At 38.2% G+C, this 18,324-nt stretch overlaps 1 long non-coding RNA gene across 2 annotated transcripts in view; it reads left to right on the top strand.

Moving 5' to 3' along the window:
- Positions 1 to 16,418, top strand: part of LOC147364384 (uncharacterized) — a 610,904-nt gene extending 594,486 nt beyond the window's left edge. For both annotated transcript variants that reach the window (XR_015134443.1, XR_015134439.1), the window contains one exon: positions 16,153 to 16,418. This is a non-coding gene — a long non-coding RNA (uncharacterized LOC147364384). The remainder of the gene's footprint in view (positions 1 to 16,152) is intronic.
- Positions 16,419 to 18,324: the final 1,906 nt, after the last annotated feature.

The following is an 18,324-nucleotide window of genomic DNA, read 5'->3' as shown; positions in this document are numbered from 1 at the left end:
TAAATTTCAGAGGAAATAGGAGTACCTGTGAACCTCAGCATGCATTTCTGAGAGCAAGAAAGGTGATCTCGTTTGAGAGGCCAGTTTCAGGAGTCCTCGTAAGTTAGAAAAGCATCAATATTTTGGGAAGAACTTAAGCACCTATTATGTACAGACAACATGGCATGGAATTCCAAGCTATGGCAAATATTTGTTTCCTAGGAATTGCCACGAGGCTCTCAAATTTCTCATCTTTGCTTTCACACATTTGACAAATTTTTATATACCAGATCTTATACTTAGCCACTTTGGCTTCTGTGATGAAAGTAATTCTGTTTATTGTATGCAAGTATTAATTCAATGCAATTGCCCTGTCATTCCATGCCCCATATCCACAAATTTTGTCTTCTATTAATCTCTCTAGCAAATTAAGATTTCTAGTCAAGAGGTTTCATCAGACATTTGATAAGAAAGGAAGGATCCTCAGCATGTCAACTGCATTCTTTTCAATGATCATCCTTTTAAACTGATGAACAGAAAATTTCCAGATTCTCATTTTCTAATTTCTCTAACTTAGCTTTTACTCTCTTTGTTTTCAAGTTCCCAGGTGGCCCCTCCATTTTTTTAACTGAAAGGCAGAAAGGGCATTTGTTGGGGCACAGGCATTTCTAACCAAGAAAAGTCTTTCCAGGCAGAATTTGTGTGTGTGTGTGTGTGCGTGTGTGTGTGATTCACAGATCCTATTAGCTGCCTAAGTCCCTTTCAGTGTATCATAGACTATATTGAACATTATATAAACATAATTTCTAGGTGTTTATAAACACTACACATGGAAATGTCATTCACACTTCAAAAGCAAAGTAAGGATGGAAATAAGTTTTAAACATACCTATGTGAAGGAGGAACTATAGTTTGCTTTTGTGAAGGGGATGGTGGTGGGTAGAAATGGGCAGATGACATAAATAGGTAATATCCAGTTTCCTGAGATGGGTGAAACTGAAGGTGGGACTCTCTTTATCATGAATATTTAGAGAATAAAACACAGTTTCTAAATTTTTCTTTTTTGTGTTGAATTAAACTAGGCAGAATGTGTGTCCTCCTATATAAAACCTCTCCTGACAAGTAACACATTCTATAAATATGTCTATTATTATTATTGCTGTTTAGTCACTAAGTCATATATGACTCTTTTGTAATTCATGGGCTATACCCTCCCAGACTCCTCTGCCCATAGAATTTCCCAGGCAAGGATGCTGGAGTGGGTTGCTATTTCCTTCTCCAGGGTTCTTCCCCAGCCAGGAATCAAACCCACATCTTGTGCATTGGCGGGTGGATTCTTTACCACTGAGCCACCAGCAAAGCCCCCAGATATGTCTATTACAGAATAACTTTTACTCTATTTTCCCCATTTTTTTATATTTATCTATCTTAAGTTGTATACTTTTTTGAAACAAAAACATATGCTAATTGCCCTTTGATCTGCAGAATCTAATATAATGTATGATAAATCAAATCCATAAAACAACTGCAATTTTAATAATGTATTAAACTTTTATATCTTGTTAGGCCTTCTGTTAAATTCTGGCACACATAACATTGGTTTATCTTCATAATAACCCAGTGATTTCAATATTTCTCATTATTTCCATTTTACTAATGGGGAAGCCAAGGCTTACAATTCCACAAACACTAAATTTAGGTTTTACATTCAGGGATGATCAATAACCAGAAACTCCTTCCTAATTAAGAGGCCCAGTTTAGAGTTTCTTCAGTTCCAGCAGCAGCAGCTAAGTACTGAGATGTAAATAAAGGAAAGTCTCAGGCTCCTGTGTGTCCCCAGAAACAAAGCTTAGGAGGAGATACACACGGGCAGTTCAAGCCCTATATGCTTGGCTGGAGCAACAGCCTGTCTTGAATTTAGGAGTATGACCACAAAGGTAACTGGCAGAAGGGGGAGTTTTATTCCACTTAAAAAGCAACACATCTAGACCACATGTCTTTATTATCCAGGTTTTATCTAACTTGCTTCCTCCTATGTCCAAGAAGAGAAGGTATGGATATGTATTGCATCTTTGTGTCTTGTTTCCTTTAGATTGCTACTATATAGAGAACCATAGCTGTTCCTGTCTATTTTATGTCATCCTGAAATCTTTTTGTTTTAAACATTGCTGTTTGAATTACCAGTTTGGTGGAAGGGGACAAATTAACCAGTGGATACAAGTAATGCTCAAAATTCTGCAAGCCAGGCTTCAGCAATACGTGAACTGTGAAATTCCAGATGTTCAAGCTGGTTTTAGAAAAGACAGAGGAACCAGAGATCAAATTGCCAGCATCCACTGGATCATTAAAAAAGCAAGAGAGTTCCAGAAAAGCATCTATTTTTGATTTATTGACTATGCCAAAGCCTTTGACTGAGTGGATCACAACAAGCTGTGGAATATTCTGAAAGAGATGGGAATACCAGGCCCCCTGACCTGCCTCTTGAGAAATCTCTATGCAAGTCAGGAAGCAACAGTTAGAACTGGACATGGAACAACAGACTGGTTCCAAATAGCAAAAGGAGTACATCAAGGCTGTATATTCTCACCCTGCTTTTAACTTATATGCAGAGTACATCACGAGAAACGCTGGGCTGGAGGAAGCACAAGCTGGAATCAAGATTGCCAGGAGAAATATTAATAACCTCAGATATGCAGATGACACCACCCTTATGGCAGAAAGTGAAGAAGAACTAAAGAGCCTCTTGATGAAAGCAAAAGAGGAGAGTGAAAAAGTTGGCTTAAAGCTCAACATTCAGAAAACGAAGATCATGGCATCTGGTCCCATCACTTCATGGAAAATAGATGGGGAAACAGTGGAAACAGTGTCAGACTTTATTTTTTGGGGGCTCCAAAATCACTGCAGATGGTGATTGCAGCCACGAAATTAAAAGATGCTTACTCCTTGGAAGGAAAGTTATGACCAAGCAAAATAGCATATTAAAAAGCAGAGACATTACTTTGCCAACAAAGGTCTGTCTAGTCAAGGCTATAGTTTTTCCAGGAGTCATGTATGGATGAGAGAGTTGGACTATAAAGAAAGCTGAGCGCTAAAGAATTGATGCTTTTGAACTGTGGTGTTGGAGAAGACTCTTGAGAGTCCCTTAGAATGCAAGGAGATCCAACCAGTCCATCCTAAAGGAGATCAGTCCTGGGTGTTCACTGGAAGGACTGATGTTGAAGCTGAAACTCCAATACTATGACTCATTTGAAAAGACCGTGATGCTGGGAAAGATTGAAGGCAGGAGGAGAGGGGGACGACAGAGGATGAGATGGTTGGATGGCATCACTCTGACTCAATGGATGTGAGTTTGGGTAAACTCCAGGAGTTGGTGATGGACAGGGAGGCCTGGAGTACTGCGGTCCATGTGTTACAGAGTTGGACACTACTGAGTGACTGAACTGAACTGAACATGGCTTGCTTTTGTTGTACTTTCTTCCGTAGTAGCTAGTATGTTATTTCTGCATTCTTTTTTATACTTTGAATACAAAGTGGAAGAAAATCTGTCTTCATTACTTCTTTCTCTTTTTGCCCACTAGTACTTCCAGTACTTCCCCCAAAGGAGGAAAAACTGAAGTGATTGGTCAGAGCTAAGAATTGAGTATAACATAAAAAGCCCCCAACCAACAGTGGGGTTTTGCTTCCAGTTCTTTTACCCAAATGCAGCATTCTCTCTTCTGCCTCTGGTTTCATGAGGTAGGCACATGTGGGGCAAAGTCCACAAGGCTCTTTAGTTCCAACTCAGACTGGGAGAGAAGGGATGAGTGTGAAGCATACTTTCCATTCTTGTCTGTGTAAGTTGTAGGATAAAAAGATTTAGCGTCAATGCCACAGATTTCCCAAATGGGAAGGATTAGGACAGTATACTTTGGCTTGCAGGCTGATGTTTCATGAAGGAGAAGAAAATACAAAATAAATCCAGAAAATCCCTGCACTCGTTTGTGTAATATGCTTGGCTGGCGATAAATAATGTTGGCTGTTTACTTCCCATAACTATTGTTTTTTGTTCTTGTTTTTTAATGTCATCAAGCCCAGAAAAGTAGAATGATAAATAATGAGATTTCAATACCAAAGCATACTTTCATACTTAACAACTATATGTTTCTTCCCTCTGCTTCACAGTCCTCCAGAGATAGTTTGGGCAAAGAGGAGAGGTATTGAGAAATAGGGGAAGGAATTTGAAAAGACAGAAATCCCTAACTCAACAATTGGACCATGATATTTCCTGGGGCTCAGTCACATAGATTCCTTGCTTCCTGGGCTGGGTAGGGCAAATCTTGATAGTAATCTACAGATACTCAAACTCTTCTTCCAGTCAGCAGAGCACACAGCCAGTCAACAGAATTCCATTTCCTATGCCCCCTGGTGGCCAGATGACTAAATTCTAAGCTGCAGGGATATGCATACTATTGAATTTTGCTCTCTCCTTGTCCCTCTCTTTGCCATTATCTGGCACATAGATGTAATGGCAGATGCAGATGCCAGGAATTCAGAGATGAAAGTGTACCATGAGGATGGTAGGGCTGCCCTAAGCAGTCTTTTTATTATGAAAAAGAAAAGTAAGCATCTTTAATGTTTAAGCCATTGTGTCTTGGGTCTTTTTGTTTTATCAGTTTAGACTATACCCAAACTAATCCAGATAAACATGTTCCTCAGAAATATGACCTATCTCTTTCCCTGTATACCATTCCCCGCAGTTCCTCAATTACACTGATCCTAGTTCACACCAGTTTTCAAGACATCTTTGGTTCCAATATACTTGTAAGCTAAAGTACCATTTTATCTCTAGGTACAAAGAGTTATGTATTTCTTCCTCTTCGCTGACATTCTTCAAAGCTGATGATAGCTTCTTTTCATTTTAAAATCAGGTAGTCATATTCTTTTTAGTCCTCCTATTTTTAATTCTTACCAAGAATAAATGAAAACTTTTGGATATTTATGAGTTCACCTTTGCAAATACAAGTACAGAGTGATGGATGGTGCCCGACTCTCATCAATTAGCAATTTCAACACGCTTTTTTTCCCCTTTGTCATGGCTGCCATCACCAGCCTCTCCATAGTAAATGCATTTCCTCTTTGGAACATTTTTCACTAAAATGCATAGCAAACATTACTCCAAAGGACAGCTCAAAGGAAGAAATGAACAATATAAATTTCCATACATTGAAGATGTCTGTGGAAAGTACGATGTTATAACTTAAAGGATCAAGAACTTTTAATTAGACCTCCTGGGTTGAAATATCATCCATTATCTATAAATACTAGTCGAGTTTACCTCTCAGACCTCAGTTTCTCATCTATGAAGGAAAATAGCGGTAGTTGCCTAATGTGGATTAAATGAGCTTATACCTGTAATGTGTAGTTTATAGAATGAATAACATGTTGCTGACACATGGCAGCCACTCACTCACTGTTAATTCTTCTTGTAGTTAATGCTTTGAGTCTTTTCTAAATCCATCTTCACAAGTAATTGACAGTCAGTGTATTTGAAAGCAGTGTCTGAAGCCAACATGTTTGCCTGGTTTAGGGAGAGTGAATGTTTTGTCAAGCGGCTGGGGCCTACTCCAAATTCACAGAAACAACACAAAATGCTTACTGAACTGAAGAATACTAATTATGCACCCTATTTATAATAATCTTACAAAGTCTCATTACCTACAGCAGTCACAATGCATTCATCTCATTTCTGTTTAGGCTGGGAAAATTACAGGAAGGCCTTGTCATTCTTTTTGGAGTTTTCTGTATTTGGTGACATTTCCCCAGCTTGCTGCAAAACAGCAGCTGCAATTAATTACTTTTTGAATCGACTAGGGGACAGCTTGTAAGTTTTCTGCTGCCCTCTGTCAATTCTGGCACAATGAATTCTCTTTCAGAGTTGCGTTTTACAACCTGCATTTTAAGCATTTCAAAGATTGCAGGGCCTGAACATAAAATAGTAGAGTGGGGGAACATTATATTTAGCATTTTCCCAGAAAACATAGCACTATAATGATAATCAATCAACTTGGGATCCTAGTGTTTGTAATTAACAAATACTTTTACTTTTTAAAAAGTTTGAAACTTTGTAAAATTCTCCTACTAATGGTTGAGTTGACATCATCTTATGCTCTCAAAAGATTAGTAAAGATCTCCACCAGTTTGGGATTGTCTATGCTGACCTCATCACTTTCCAAAGTTTTAATCATCTGAAAGTAAGATACAATGAGAGAGGAAAGTCCCAACCTGGAAGTTCTTGTCAGTCATTTTTAGTCAGTAATTGCAAATACTTCTACTCTGTTCAGAACCTATGTTAAATGAAATGTCTCACATTTATTTTGTCTTCAAGTTTTCAAGTCATACACAGACACGTCATAGAACTTTTATGTTACTAGGGCCCATCTCCATAATTGACCTGAAAACGAGGTGAGGGGTTGTGAACTGTACAGGAATTCACGTAACCTCAATCAGATAAGTGATTCTCTGCTGCTGCTGCTACGTTGCTTCAGTCGTGTCCAACTCTGTGCAACCCCATAGACGGCAGCCCACCAGGCTCCCCCGTCCCTGGGATTCTCCAGGCAAGAACACTGGAGTGGGTTGCCAATTCCTTCTCCAATGCAAAGAAGTGAAAAGTGAAAGTGAAGTCACTCAGTCATGTCTGACTCTTTGCGACCCCATGGACTTCAGCCTACCAGGCTCCTCCTTCCATGGGATTTTCCAGGCAAGAGTACTACAGTGGGGTGCCATTGCCTTCTCTGAGTGATTCCCTAGATGATCATTTATAAATGATTTCAGAAAGTATTTTTGATGTAGGTTTTATTCACTTTAAACAAAATGTTGATGTTACATATATAAGAAGACAGCATTTGAGATGAGGTAACTTTCTCTAATCTATTCCCTTCTTCAGCACCTATCTTGTACCTGCTGAATACAAATAGCAAACAATTCTCAGCTTCATGGGTAATGGAAGTTAGATCAATTCAAAATGACCTCTTTTAGATGTTTCTAGACATATATATTGTGAAAATGTGATGTTCAAAGAACACTGCCAGCTGACTCCACATGGGAACACAAAGGAATTGTTCAAAAGGTATTAGATATATGAAAATTCAGTTTCCTACAAGTGAATTAAAAGTCAGAGGTAGTCACACTTGTCTTTGTCCTTTTAGTCAATCTGTTCTTTTATTTCAACAGTAGTAAAACAAGATGTTAGAGGATGATGTTTTGTGTCTCAGATTGACTGAGGTATCACTCTGATGGTTTATTAGGGAATCAAGTATAAATGTGAAACTAACCTTTCATATTCTGATTTTCAAAAGAAATGATCCAAAACTTGTTCCCAGAATCCTGAGTCTTTACATTTACTTCATGAATATAATAAGGGGCCAGAGTGTGAGGGGAAGATAATGTGAGACAGACTGGTGAACAGAATTCTTTAGAAAGAGTTGTTACTTGGCTGAACTCTCTCCACCTTCTTTTCAAGGGATAAGAAGTCAGGCACCACCTTCAAACTTCGAACACGAGCTTCCAGGACAGCAAAATATAATTTTCAAAACATTAACTCTCCCACAGATAAACAGTGAATCTATGACAATAGCTTTTTTAACCAATTAAATGAATAAAATTGCCTGATAACAAAACAATTATAAAAAAATAAATGCCAGATACGATTTCAAAGTTAGAAAACTGTGTAATGGCCCATAGGACAAAAAAACAAAAACATAGAAATCACCAATCTTCCATTTTCAAAATATCATTTGTATCTCTGCTTATCAAAACTAATTTATAGCTTAGCAATATTCTGTAAGGTAACATCTAACTTTTCAGAATCTGAGACCTAATTATTAGTAAATGGTAAAAAATGTTAGCTTATTCTGGAATGACAGATGACCTTTGGACAGGCTAGTGAGACAATGCTCTTATATGAATTTGAAAGGGCACATGGTAATCTTTTTTGCCTTATTTATAAGTTTTGGATAGCATCCTTGATAAGGAGATGACTCAGAGTATTTTGAGATATATTCCCTGTAGTCCAAATATAGAGAACAGTGCCTGCTGACTCGTGCCTGAGGAAGGTAAAGTGGACTACAGCAAGAGTCTAATTAGGTGCCTGGGAATGTTGAAGGCAATGGTCAGGCAGACTAAGATCCTTGGTGGTAAAGTCAGTTTAGTGCTAAAGCACTAAGATCATTCTGAAACCCCAAGTGTTACAGGAGTGTTATCCTCTGACCAAGTCTGGACTGTGTGGTAGGTAGACTCCTCTTGGTTCTGACCCATATGGTCTTCTGGAGAGGCACAGGGAGCTCAAGAGAAAGGCTGGATGCCCACGGGCTGAGCTAGAGGTTACAAGAGACCATCTGGGAAATAGATACATTTGGCAAACCATGAAAAATGCAGGAAAAAGGTGCCAAACCGGTGGCCTTTGAAGAGCCAACAAAAGTATCCACAAGAGAAATCTAACTTTCATCATTGTCCATGGCCGCTCAGCATCACTAACTTTAGCTACCTGCCAGGCCCCACAGTGGTAACAAGTAAAACAAGTAATAACTGGCCTATGGACCTACAGACTTACCTGCCTCAACCCTCACCCTAGCAGGAAAATGGAGAATGAGAACATGAAGAAAATAGAGAATAGAAGTAACTCACACCCTTCCCCATGCAGACTTTCTGCCTGAAGCAAGTTAAAGTGGGAGCTTCTCAGGTGGCTCGGTGGTAAAGAATCCACTGGCAAATGTAGGAGATGCATGAGTCTTGAGTTCAATCCCTGAGTCAGAAAGATCTGGTGGAGAGGGAAATGGCAACCCATCCAGTATCCTTGCTTGGAAAATCCCATGGACAGAGGAGCCTGGAAGGCTACAGTTCATGGGGTCACAAAGAGTTGGACACAACTGAGGGTGCATACAGGTTAAGTAGGAGATCTTTTGGGGAGTGGGCTTCGTATATTTCCACAACACATACCACACGCATATTGCAATGATTTTTTTTTAAACTGAACCACAATGAGTTTTTCCCCTCAGGTTTATAACATAAAACTGACACATACCATTGTATTAGCTTAAGGTGTACAACATGATTTGATGTATGTGTATATTGTAAAATGTTTTTGTGTTTTTTCTTTTGTAAAATGTTTACCACACTAAATTTAGTTAGAATCCATCACTTCACATAGTTATAACATTTTTGCTTCTGGTGAGAATTTTTTAAAAATCTATTGTAAAGTATAATATAATCTATTTCAAGTATACAATGCAATATCATTAACTAAAGTTGCCATGCTATACATTCCATCCCCCAAACTTATCTCATAACTGAAAGTTTGTACCTTTTGACCACCTCCACCCGTTTTCCCAACCACCCACCCCCTGCCTGAAGTAAGTTGAGTCAGAGATTTACCAGGAAGCCAAGTTTAGCATTTTAACTCTTATGTGGGAATGGGTATTCATTTTATTGAATTTCTGAATTATGAATTTTTATGACAAAAATGACTACTTTGCTTGTTTGCTTTCAGTCTGAGTGGGAACAGAAAAGTAACGAGCCTGCCCAAGTTTTCAGTGAGGGGCAGGGGAGGAATATAACCCTTTAAATAAAATTGTAAAGGGAGAATGGGAAATAAAAATAAAAATGCACTGTAGTTGCCATCTACATTCCATGCTTTTTCGTTAGTGGTAGAAACTGCTTCTTTTATATGAGGAAGCCAGCCAATGGGACTTAGACACATTTCAGGGACCACATCTACTCAGCTCACCAAGATCCCACATGACCATTTTGGGGTTTAGGAATTGAATGTAAAACTTCGCCACCAAGATAATAGAGAAGAATCACAACTAAAGAAATAAAAAGTATAGTAAATTATACTTCATTCCCAACTTCCACTTTTAGATGTCTGTGCTAAACTTTTTAGGTGTATGATGTATAGAGAAATATATGCTGTTCCAATGGGGAAAACATTTTTTCCTTTCCCATATGACATAAACTTGACAGCCAGGAAAATATGAGATATTCCTCATAAGTAAAAATATTACCTTTCAAGTAAGTAAGTCATTTGAACAAAATCTTTTTCATTTTTAGCTTATTTTGGCTAAGGATGCTGCATGCTACTGTAGTAACTGTAAGGCTTTTGAAATTAAATAATCCTGGGGTTGGATCCCACCTCTACCACATTTTAACATTCTGACTTTGAGCAAGGTATTTAACCCTTTAGAGCCTCAATTCTTCATCGATAAAATAGGGATGATATCCACTTCATTAAATTTTAAATGGAATTCTTCACCCTCCTATATTTCAAATAGGGATTAGACAGTACATTAATCATTTCATGTCTGACAGATAAAAAGTATTCAACTTCTTGAAAAAAAATGACTTGTAATCTTCAAGGCTTATTATAACATAACTGACCCGGTGAATAGTTTTTCCTTCTAAGCTTGACATGGAGGCTTTGGATTTGAACTTCAAATTCAAATGGCTTGCCATTAGGCCTCCTGAGCTGAACTCTGTTCTTGGGACTACCAGAGTGACATTTGTTTTTCTTAGAACTCTGAGCTGCCTGTGTGCAGCAAGTGGCGCTTAGGTTCTGAAGCCAGGCACATTGATTACTCCTCTGCTTCCATAATTCGAAGGGTAGGATCAGTTTTGAAAATCTCTAAACAATTTCAATCCTGGGATAGAAATACTAATATCCAGTCAGCTGATTTGAATTCCCTGTTGTCTAAAGACAACTTATTAGGGAGGTATGTGTCAACCTTGAAGCTAGCTTGCTATGAAATTTTGAGAAAAAAGTAAAGATTCTTCAAAAGATGATTATGAAACAGAGGAGTGTGGAAGATGGATGTTTTTGTCAGAACCCAGTGGGAAGAGGTGGTGGATAAACCAAGGGGGATATTCCTGGGTCCATGACTCCACTTGGGAATGAGCAGCAGAACTAGCTCAGATACTGTCAGAAAAGTAGAATTCTGAACATGAATTTAGAAACAGATCCACTAAAAGGCAATAATGAGGGTGAGATCAGCTGATCAGTTGAGAAAAGGCCAAAGAACCCAAGGTGCAGTGCAAGGTAAACCGTTTTGACACACTCCAAGGGCTCAAAATTCAGCAGTATTTCTACAAAAACAGGGACCTATATTAATTGCATTTAAGAAGAAAAATCAGACCTTTCCAGGGTGCATATAAATACCTCTGTCAAAAAACTGGGAAAATGGACTGTCCTGTGTCTAGTCACTCAGTCGTGTCTGATTTTTTGTGATCCCATAAACTGTAGCCTACCAGGCTCTGCTGTCCATGGGGATTCTCTATGCAAGAATTACTGGAGTAAGTTTCCATGCCCTCCCCCAGGGGATCTGTCCAACCCAGAGATCAAACCCAGGTCCCCTGCATTGCAGGTGGATTCTTTACTGTCTGAGCTACCAGAGAAGCCCAGGAAGATGGATTACATTCACAATTATATAGAATTTGGTAGAGCCTGTTGCAAGTTTGGCACTCTGTACATGAGCAAGTCCAATAGTTCAACATAGCCAGCCTGAGAATAGATCAAAGCATTTCTCCATCAGCTCTGGACCCTGTTGGATGAAAGTCCATAAGGGTATTAGCTTCCTGTATTCCAGATTGCACACACACATTTGATAAGTGGGTCCCATAAAGACTGCAGTCGAGGAGAAACTCAAGGAGTGAAATGAAAGACCTCTGGATTTACTCATCATGAGATGAGTGGCTGAAATAAGAGGTGAGGCTGTGAGGATATTAGTCTAGGCACAGGAGGTATGCAATACTGTCACACTGAAGAGTTTAACATGATGGTAGACACCAGACAGGTATAAATAAACGTTAAATTACCAATTGTAAAAAAGATTAGAAATGAAAATAAACAGGTTCTATGAGAAAGCAACTAGTGGAGACAGAGACATAATTTTAATGAAGAGAGTCAGAAAAAGACCTATTTGAGAAACTGACCTATACTCTGAGGTCAAATTATAATCACAATAGAGGACATCAGGGCTCTTCCAGTTTATGGTCTAAAAGCTATGCGAGGGCAAGGGTAAATACCCATTGCTAGCTACATGGATGAATATAGAATGCATTAAATAGTGTCTGGGAGTACTGAATGAGGCCCTGACACAAATTAGCCCCTTTCAGTGCCTGTCATACTGTCTAGAGTGCTAATATTATTCCATTCCCTACAGCCTTGCATTATACTATAGGAAACTTATTAAAAAAAAAATTTCACTTCAAACTAATTAATTTAGAGTTATTCTATATGTAAAGAGGTGAGTTTCCATAACCTCTGTCACTAGTCCCAGAGGTAATAGTTATCCTATGTCACTATGAGATTCTTCTTCCCAAAAAACTAGATTCCTCCCATTTCTTTCCCTAAATCTCATACATGTCCTTAATTTTGCCAAACAACACAACACATTTTCAATTCTTTTGCTTTTGGAAAGACCCAATATATAATTTCCCAAAGGCATTTTTTCCTATTATTTAAAATACGTTTTCAATTCATTTGTACCCAACTCAAAGTGTTGCTTAACAAAAACCATTTGATTTGACATACAAGCCAAATTTTGAAGATTATCACATTTTCCCCTAAAGCTTTTAAGAGGTAATTGTTTTCTGCCAGACAACAGTAGAACTGGACTTATGAATAATGGTAAAGTTTGTTCCATAATCAATCAGATCTGGAATTGGAGAGGTTAAAATCAAAGCAAAACTAAACTCCCAAAACCTAACTGCCCTTGATTACTGGCTAGAGGAAACTGACAAATTTTAAACTCAAAAACAAATGGAAAATATGTTTAATCGGTGAAAGGAGACATGTTTCCAGAAAAGTCAAAAGCTTGGTTTTAGATAAACCTATTAGAGACTGAGTTCAATTTACAAATATATTAAAAGAAAAAGAAGAAGGTGAAAGACTTTAGTTCCAGCCAACTGGCTGGCTTTTTGTGCCCTAAGGAAGAACAAATGGATGGAAGAGCCTGAAGGTACTCTACTAGCTAAGGAGAAAATAGACCTTGAAATAGATCACTTAGTCAGACCTCTCATTATTTTAACTATTACTCAGCATAGAATGGGTCACACAGAGTCGGACACGTCTGAAACGACTTAGCAGCAGCAGCAGCAGCATAGAATGGCACAACATGGATAATAAAGTATTATGTTCCCAAAGGCAGCTCTTGAAAGGCTAGCTTGGCAGCTGTTCATTTCACCTGGAAACTTCAATTCAACATTACAACAAATGAAGTCTGGCATGGAACTGTGAGAAGTCTCTAATTTATTAACGTCAAGAGGCAGGTTTTAAAGGGACAGTTTTCCTTTCTGCTCATTATGCTTTAGCAAAGGTCAGAATCATTTACAGTTTCAAAAATATGCAAACAATTTTGACTGTGTAGTTGTGCAAGCTAGGTATATTCTTTCTCACATTGATTTGGTGACTCTAAGAAAACTCAAAGAATGACAATCACAAAATTGTGAGACATATTTATTTTCAGTGTCATTCTGCTTGAGGGTTCCTGTTTATCTCTTTCCCCACCTAAATCCAAACATTTTTATAGATATCTCACTAGTGATGGGCCACTGATGCTGAACACATAGGTGTTCTCTGAGATTGTGCTGCCCAGAGCTATTTGTTAATGGTAATCATTAATTATTTAAGCTACCTCAGCAATAATTTTGCCAACATATGAGCCTAGAGAAAAGGTTTGTTATTTAAGGGTTAGATTTATAGTTTTGACTTCCACTTTTCTAAAAACACACAGAGAGAAATAAACCTTTAATTAAAGTGAAAGGCTAATAAATATGAGAACATACCCTAATTGTGAATAGATTTATTGGATTTAGATTTATTGGGCTAACAAAGCACAAATCTCTGGGGATTAGACATCATTGAGATCCTTGGCATCTGAAGAGAAACTGGGTTAGGATTAGTGACTGAGAGCAAGGATGATTTTCTGGAGTTCAAGCACATGGACAGTATTTTTATGAGGTTAAACTAAGGCAGATCATAAGCTAACATCACATAAAGAGATCCTATTTCTAGATCTTTAAGAATCTTTTGCAGCTCCAGATCAGCTAAAATGAAATCCACTGACTCTTTAACTTCTGCCCATCATCAGCTCCATCTTTTTTTTCCATTTTCTTATCATACTGTATTTTAATAATATTTTTAAACTCCTATACTGTACTCTTCTCTTTTCATAGCACCTCATGAGCAAAACCCCATGCCTTATGCTGCCTACTCTCTGCTTTGTCTCTGTTTTCACTCAAGTGGCAAGCGACATTATTGTTATTATTATAAAAGACCTATTGTTATTAATATAAATTGGAGTTCAGTAGCCTCAAAGGAACCATCAAAGCTCTTTAGCAATCTTACTCAGTTCTCTGATCCTCTGCTCTCTCAATTCCCCGCAATCTTGCCACTTAACACCATATGAATATATAAACACATATATACTTTTATTGTGCCTCATCTGTAAAAAGAAACTAATAATAAACAAATCTCTTAGATTTGTTGGAAGTATTAAATGAATATGTAGCTCCTAGAATAATGACCAGCAGAAATAAGAGCTACATAAGTGTTAACTTATTGTCATTGTTGCTATTATTACTATTGTTTATATATAGTTGCTTACTTACATTCTAGTTGCAGACAAAGTAACCTCAATATATCAGGACTGAATGTATAACATTCTTGAACAAATATTTCAGGGGCACCTAGTTCAGCCCCAGTCATCCAATTTTCCAAGCCAAAGCTAAAGAGACACACTTGACTCTTTCTTCTCTCACACCGATCCATATCCTGCTATCCAATCCATTTAGCAATCAACAAAATGGTAGACACAGTGTGATTGTGGTAGGCACTAGCTTGTCTCTCCCCTTTCTTTCCTCATATTCTTGAAAGTTTTTTTCCTCTGTCTGGTTCCTTATACAGCAAAGATTTTGCAAGCACTGCATCTGGTATCATGCTTTTGCTCCACGTGCTCATATCTTATGATAGAGGGGACATTACTGCCAATTGTGCAAAAATAAATGTTTCTGCTTTCTGTTTCTCAGTTCAGAAAAATTTTCTGCCATCTATAGGAAAATGGTTTGGAGTTTAGCTTCATCAGTTTGAAAGGCTAGAAAGTTGTTTCTGGTTTTCCAAGTTGTTCCTTTTGATTTTGTTCTTATTGAAATATAATACTGTGTTTATTGAAAGAAAGAAGATACATAAAAAGAAAGAAGAAAGAAAAATTCACCAATAATTCTTCTCCATCATAACTCTTAATACTTCAGCATATACTATTTTTTTCACGTTACTGAAATGCAAGTTTCTTACAATCAATGATAGTATCTTATTCTGGTTAAAATAAATTATATCTTATCAAGATCTATCTATACAGTATCAGATACAGTGATACACATGAAGGCTACAAAAGTTAGTAAAATGCCACAGTTGCCCTCAAAATAACAGCCAGTTGGAAGGGATGAAGACGCACACAAATATGGAAGTTGCTCTACTGGCCTACCTATTAGGTTCTGAAAAGCTCTCCTCAAAATCAATTTTTGGGTTAGAACAAAGTGCTATAGAAGTAAACACAACATGATCGTTGGTGGTAGTCATACTCGACTGGCTTTTAACTTGAATGTATTTTCATTTTTTAAAATAAAAGTTCACAAGTAATAAGCAATCCTATGTATATAACAGTGGTGTTTCTCCAATTTGTAACATGGTGGAGAGAAGTGTATTAAATGTGGGGGAAAAAAAAAGACACAGAAGAGAGACAGATGAGGCATATGCAGAATATCAAATCTCTCTTTTGTGGGAATATCAAGGCTATAATACAATATTATTGAATGGACAAGAAATCCTATGGAAAGACTGCAACTTCATCTTGTAAAGAGTTGAAGTTCTCAGAGTCATGCTTCTGAAGATCAATGTCTTTACTCAGCAATGGTGTGTGTGTGAAAGTCGCTCAGTTTCATCTGACTCTTTGCAAACCCATGGACTGTAGCCAGCCAGGCTCCTCTGTCCACAGGATTCTCCAGGCATAGAATACTGGGGTGGGTAGCTATTCCCTTCTCCAGAGGATCTTCCCAACCCCATTGAAGGTGAATAGCTTCTTATCTTAGTACTGCCTGGGAAATTACTAATATTGCCAATTTAGCTTTTAATTTGTAGATTTGTTAAAGTGTTTTTGCAGATTCCTCCTGTGGAATTAACTTAGATGAGACAAGCATATGTATACATACAAATAACAAGTATGCTGCTGCTGCTAAATCACGTCAGTTGTGTCCGACTCTGCGACCCCGACGATTGCAGCCCACCAGGCTCTGCCGTCCCTGGGATTCTCCAAGCAAGAACACTGGAGTGGGTTGCCATTTCCTTCTCCAATGCATGAAAGTGAAAAGTGAAAGTGAAGTCGCTCACTCTTCGCGACCCCATGGACTGTAGCCCACCAGGCTCCTCCATCCATGGGATTTTTCAGGCAAGAGTACTGAAGGTGCCATCACCTTCTCTGAATAACAAATATACACATATACAAATGATTCTCATGTTTGTGGATTCTATATTATAAATTTGCCTATGCTAAAACTTATTTGTAATCATAAAGTCAATATTCAAGGAGTTTTGTGGCTATTTTCGGACATGTGCAGAATGAAGAAACATTTGAGTCACCCCACACACATTCCCAGTTGAAGTCAAAGAATAGGATACTCTTCCTTCTTGTTTCAGCACTTACACTGTAAACTATGTCTTTTTCATGGTCCCTTAAAAAAAAAAAACTGAAAGTGAAAGTCGCTCAGTCATGTCCGAGTCTTTGCAACCCCATGGACTATACAGTCCATGGAATTCTCTAGGTTAGGATATTGGAGTCAGTAGCCTATCCCTTCTCCAGCAGATTTTCCCAACCTGGAATCAAACCAGAGTCTCCTGCATTGCAGGCAGATTCTTTACCAAATGAGCTATCAGGAAAGTCCTAAGTCTGTTAAGTGCTGCCTTTTAAAAAAAATTTTTTAATGCTTTTTGTTGATTTCACTGTTTAAAATAACCTCCAAGTCTAGTGCCCAAGAGATGTCTAGTTTTAAGTGCAAGAAGGCTGTGAGGAGAAAATGTGTGTTAAATAAGCTTCATTCAAGCATGAGTTACAGTGCTGTGGGTCTTGAGTTCAGTGTTAATAGTAATATATATTAAATAAGGTATCTTTAAAGAGAAATGTACACAAAACAAGACTATATATTCATCAGTTGACAAGAATATTGTGATTGGAGGCCTGTAGGAGCCTAAATATGTATTTTAAAATACCAGCATATACATTTGTATTCAGTTCAGTTCAGTCGCTCAGTCATGTCTGACTCTTTGTGACCCCATGGACCACAGCATGCCAGGGCTCCCTGTCCATCATCAATTCCTGGAGTTTACCCAAACTCAGGTCCATTGAGTCGGTGATGTCATCCAACCACCTCTTCCTCTGTTGTCCCCTTCTCCTCCCGCCTTCAATCTTTCCCAGCATCAGGGTCTTTTCAAATGAGTCCATCCTTCACATCAGGTAGCCAAAGTACTGGAGTTTCAGCTTCAACATCAGTCCTTCCAGTGAACTCTCAGGATTGATCTCCTTTAGGATGGACTGGTTGGATCTCCTTGCAGTCCAAGGGACTCTCAAGAGTCTTCTCCAACACCACAGTTCAAAAGCATCAATTCTTTGGTGCTCAGTTTTTTTTTATAGTCCAACTCTCACACCCATACATGACTACTGGAAAAACCATAGCCTTGACTAGATGGACATTTGTTGGCAAAGTAATGTCTCTGCTTTTTTTAATATGCTTTCTAGGTTGGTCATAATTTTCCATCCAAGGAGTAAGTGTCTTTTAATTTCATGGCTGCAGTCACCATCTGCAGTGATTTTGGAGCCCCCAAAAATAAAGTCTGACACTGTTTCCACTGTTTCCCCATCTATTTGCCAAGAAGTGATGGGACTGGATGCCATGATCTTAGTTTTCTGAATGTTGAGCTTTAAGCCAACTTTTTCACTCTCCTCTTTTACCTTCATCAAGAGGCTTTTTAGTTCTTCTTTGCTTTCTGCCATAAGGATGGTGTCATCTGCATATCTGAGGTTATTGATATTTCTCCCCGCAATCTTGATTCCAGCTTGTGCTTTCTCCAGCCCAGCATTTCTCATGATGTACTCTGCATAGAAGTTAAATAAGCAGGGTGACAATATACAGCCTTGACATACTCCTTTTCCTATTTGGAACCAGTCTGTTGTTCCATGTCCAGTTCTAACTGTTGCTTCCTTACCTGCATACAGATTTCTCAAGAGGCAAGTCAGGTGGTCTGGTACTCCCATCTCTTTCAGAATTTTC

Source organism: Bos grunniens, chromosome 10 (assembly GCF_055505025.1).
Source record: "Bos grunniens cultivar Pamir isolate PY7600 chromosome 10, Bosgru_T2T1.0, whole genome shotgun sequence".
Lineage (NCBI taxonomy): Eukaryota > Metazoa > Chordata > Mammalia > Artiodactyla > Bovidae > Bos > Bos grunniens.
This window is presented reverse-complemented; position numbering and strand designations above follow the sequence as displayed.